The sequence below is a fragment of the Brassica oleracea genome, chromosome C3 (genome assembly GCF_000695525.1).
Source record: "Brassica oleracea var. oleracea cultivar TO1000 chromosome C3, BOL, whole genome shotgun sequence".
Lineage (NCBI taxonomy): Eukaryota > Viridiplantae > Streptophyta > Magnoliopsida > Brassicales > Brassicaceae > Brassica > Brassica oleracea.
In genome coordinates this window covers 2710931-2716214 of record NC_027750.1, presented here as the reverse complement: position 1 = coordinate 2716214, position 5284 = coordinate 2710931, and the positions used below count along the sequence as shown (strand labels likewise).

The window sequence follows — 5284 nt, the reverse complement described above, 5'->3', positions numbered from 1 at the left end:
ATAATGATTACAAAGATGGTGTCCGTAAGAGTAATCCATGTGTCGACTGTACGTCGAATATAGACCAGAATAGGCCATGCAGATCTAACCAAAAGACCAAATGTATTTTCACATGCTGGTTGAAGAAATGAATCTGTTGTCTACAGTGTTTTTGAAGCTTGACAACGATAAAGTGTACTATCCTAACGCACTTTTAGCCACGAAGCCGATAAGCAACTACTTCAGAAGTCCTGATATGAGTGAAACAGTGGAGTTCTCTATCGCATTTTCAACACCAATCTCAAAGACCGCACATCTCAAAGAAAGAATCGCTGAGTAAGTTACCACCCTTCATTCATTTGAAATTGTTCTAGATCAAACACTGAAAGAGTTCTTGATTTGGTTTGTTGTGTGGAAACAATCTGTTAGTTGGAGCAGAATCCGCATCATTGGTCACCTAGTGGTGGTTAAGGATATAGAGAACATGAACAAGCTGAAGATGCCTAGTCGAAAAGATATACAAAATTATAGCTGAAGATGAACAACTTGAATTTATTTGAAAATTAATGATAGGTTTGATTAAACTCTAAACCGAGAACATGCAAAATTAACCATATTCAGATTTTACATTGTATACGATTTATTCATAAACATAATTTTTAGAAATAAATTGGAACACATTGAACCAAAATTAGATTCTAATCCATATTGCAGACCTTATAATATAAGACTAATCCAACTTTGAATGGACTATGCGTAAATTAACCATATTCAGATTTTACATTGTATACTATTTATTCATAAACATAATTTTTTTAGAAATAAATCGGAACACACTGAACCAAATTAGATTGGAATCCATATTGCAAACCTTATAATATAAGACTAATCCAACTTTTTGATAAATGAACAATGCATATTGATTTTCATTTTTGAACCAGAAACCATTAATATTACTTTGTTTCAATAAATGTATTCAAAACTCACAATTATGTATAACGATTATTAACGCACACCATAATTTTTCTCAAAACTAACAGTTAACAAATATTTTATAATATACATCATAATTTTTCTCAAAACTCTAACATTTATCATACATAAAATTAATTATGTATACAAATTTAAATTACAAAAATTATGTACAACATTTATAATTATATTCAATAAAATTCCGGTCAATAAAAATATTTTTCACTTTGAAAACTGAGGTCAAAATCTAGTAAACCGTGAATATTCTTTTGTTTCAATATAATGTTATATTTTATTTTTTGTAACACAATACAATGTATTCAACCAATTATAATTTGGAACAAAATCAATGTCCTCATGTACATCTCATTGTTATATATACCAATGCAAAAGAAACAAACATGTATCACAACATTCAATTCTTTTAAAAATGGCAACTATCCAAAGAACACAAGTTCTTGTGGTAATAATAATATCTCTACTCAGCCGAATATCTCTCTTACAAGCTGAAACCATTGCTTCAGATGTTCATTCAAATATCTCTACACTCAAATCAATAGTGAGGACAACAAATCGCCTCGGTGATGGTTCCACATTAAACCTCCACTGTAAGTCCCCAGACGACAATCTCGGTCTCAAAATACTAGCTCCGAATAAGTCTTGGTCATTTACGTTTAGACCAAATATTTGGGGGACGGCAGTATTTTATTGTCATTTCACATGGCCTCGAGGACACTCAACACACTTTTATATATACTACGAGATATTAGAGATGATGTTCACAGGGGTATTCCTTGTATCTACTGTTTCTGGGATATAAGCAAAGATGGGCCATGCAGGTTCAACGTGATAGGACCGTATTATATAAACTACGGATAACTGAATATTGTAAAGAATAAATTTGATAAAATTATACCAAAGATTAAGAAAATGATTATACAACTGCAGAGGCGAGATATTATATCTTTCCTTAACTCAAAATATGTCCCGTAGTGCGACGGTTCGATAACGTAATGAGTCCCAAGATACAACTGCAAAAAATCTTCTGATTTGAGTCACTCTATCAGAAGCCTGGCGAAATTAGTTTTGTATATACTCTCAGACTCAAAATAAAATCAAAGAGAAAGATAAAAGACATGTGAATGATTGATTCGTTTTCTATGTGTGTCTTACACTACACAAGTGCTCTCTTATTTATAACATAAAGAGATTAGTACACGTTATGAAATTAATGGAGTCAGCAAACGTATGAATCAATTGTGATAAATGGAATTGATCTCCATGACTCACGTACGTTAACTTTGCAAAGTAACATTATGGTTTTTGACCAAGTCAACAAACTTTAATATACTTGCTTGGCTTTGTAATTTTTATATTTAAATAAACATATAAAAATTATTATGAATAAGAATAAATAAGTTAATTGACATAATGTCTCATTAACACATTTAAATTCAAATTCTAACCCAAATATCTAAAGTGAACCATTTGCTAAATATTTTATATTTACCCAAATTAAAAAGCTTTATAAACTTTGCATATCAATCATTTTTGACATCCATTTCTCATTCAACATAACTCTGATTTTGACAACCAAATACACTAACTCATAGTGTTCACGGTGACGATTGCATCGTGCCCAAATTCCGGTCCTTACGACAGACGTCTCCGTCGAAAAATCCATCAGAAAATTAGTCTACACCACTTTGTCAAAAACGAGTAACTAATGCTTTTGATATATGTTATTATTGGATCGGGGATCCAAAACAATAGTTTTTCTTATTATTATTTTTTGTGTTTTTTTATCTTTTTATTTTCTTGTGCTGGACGAATTTTTTTTAATAAAGAAAGAATGTTTCATAATCGTTTGGGAAAACAAGAAATTAAAATATAAGATACGAAATATATCAATTAAATATAATCATTTAGATCATTTCAACTTGGAGACGTTTACGAGTAATTTTGAAGAAAAACATGTATGGCAGTGTGTTAAACCATAGGAAATGAAATTGGCCAGCAAATTGTTTTGTGTAATCAATATTCAAAAAAATTGTTAGATGATAATTAGACGCTTTGTAAAAGATTAGCTTCTAGTCGAACACCTAAATGATGTCTAGACCAAATTTTAAAAAATCGCTCTAAAAAAATTGTTTCAAACGGCTACGTAAACGAATAGATGTCATATTAATCGATTTTCATAATGTGTGCAATCAAATATATTAAGTTGTAATGAAATATACTCAACTCGGTTGGCCTAGTGGTAGTTGAGGCCCAGAACCAATACGCTCCCCGCAGGTTCGATTCGTGTTGGCCACCCGGGCTAGGGTTAAATCCCAAGAATACGTGGAGTACCGTGGGCCTCGCGGGAATAGTCGGTTGACCACGGTCGCCGGAAACCCGCGGTTACCTAAAAAAAATATATATATATATTAAGTTTTTTTTCTAAATTTAAAGAATTATATTTTTAGAACATATTGTGAATAAAAATTCGGACATCTACCATAAAATATTTTACTTTGATTAGGATAGCTTTATCTTAAATTAATATAAGAATTACCAGAGTCGTTGATACAGCATTGGAATTTGGAAGCATTGTTAAGAATCACTTCATCTCTGGGCCATGCAAGATCTCAACAGTGTTATAATGAGCCCACTGGCCACACAGAACCATGCACGTATTTGAGTCGAAGAATATAAATATGAGGAGGCAAAACACAAACATTAGTCTGTAGGAACTGCGACATGCATAGTTAGGAGTTTGGATAGTAAAGCTGGAACGGAACCGTGCGTGTGAGATATATTTATTTATGTAAATTAGCTTTTGTTGTTGAGAGAAGTAATGATGAAGATTGTAATCGAAACTTTTAAAGATGATCAAAGTGAATAAGAGAAGTAAAGCAAAAGCTCTCGACTTTCTCTGTTCCCATTGAAGCATCAGTGCTTCATGTTCATCCATCGTTACAACACTTTCACTTTATTTTAAAATTACACTTTTTCTTTATTTGTTTTTCTTGTTGTAATTGTATTAAGCTTTAATATGTACATTCACGATCTGCTCTCGGGGACGATCATGCATTTACCTCCATCTTCCACATTCTTCTTTACCGTCTTTCTAATGTAACCGTTGCTGAGGTAGTCTTCGTCTTCGGCATAGGATCTGCTCTCGGGACGATCACATTATTTACCGGAGAAAATCTTGAAACAGAGCTTTATCCTCTGTTTTTCTCTGTTTTGTCTTAAACGGCCTTGAAGAAGTTATCTTCTTAACGTTGAGTTAGTTGAGTGTCAGAAGATGAGAAGATACTGGAGTTGGAATCAGAAGAAGACGACACAGAGCCAAAGAACCGATCTTAGTGAAGTTTCCGGTCAGGAACTGATTTCGTCTTCAAAAATCTTGCTCCGAATAAGCAAAGATGGGCCATGCAGGTTCAACCAAGCTACTAATGCCTTTGATGTATGTTATTATTGGAACGGCGATCGAAAAGAATAGGTTTTCTTATTGTTATTATTTTTCTTGTGTTGCATAAATAATCTAACACTACTAAAAGCCCGACATGGAGAGATTCTAACCTATCCACGTCGGATTGTTAATTCGGCCAATAGGATTACTTTATTTTGCCACATCACACTTGCTCCAATCGATACAAGAAAAATACTGGGCTATTCGTATGGGCTCAAAATAATTTGACATATTGCCCATTCCAAGCATACCTCTCCCATTCAACTGAAGCAAAGATCGACTCCGGCACTTCCACTTCGTCGGAACCGTTACGCATATCTGAATTTATCACCCATCTCGATCATTCAATTCTGTTCTTTACTCCTTATATCGAAACAGACGTTATTGTTCTGACTCCTTTTGTTTGTTACCTTATATAAACCCCTTCACCACAAATCTCTGCTCCTCATCAAAATTCACCAGAAAAACATATACAACAAAGAAGCTTGAATCGGAAGTTGCAGAGAAGCAATCAAATATCGGTTGATTGAAGACCAATCTCAATGATATTTCGGCGTACAATAAATTTCTGAAGAAACTCATCGCGAGTGGATCAGACTCTCCGTTCGATATCATCATGTTTCTGAATTTGAATTTAAGCCACTTTGTTCAGATTCTAGGTTTGATGTTAAGATCCGTACGAAACTTCATGAAATACGGTGAAGGAATATAATTGGCGAGCTGGAATCCCAACGCTGCTGCTTCAGCGCCGTCTCAATACGTCTGAAACGCATCCACCGAACCGTCTTTCGCTGCAGTGGTAATATGTCTGAAAATGTGAAACTTAACTAATGGGTCTTGCTGATTATCAGGTAGGCTCCCTTTCGTCCTGGA

General features: G+C 33.8%; 1 pseudogene; it reads left to right on the top strand.

Moving 5' to 3' along the window:
• Nucleotides 1-1381: 1381 nt before the first annotated feature.
• Nucleotides 1382-4441, top strand: LOC106329645 (annotated as a pseudogene).
• The last annotated feature ends 843 nt before the right edge of the window (nucleotides 4442-5284 follow it).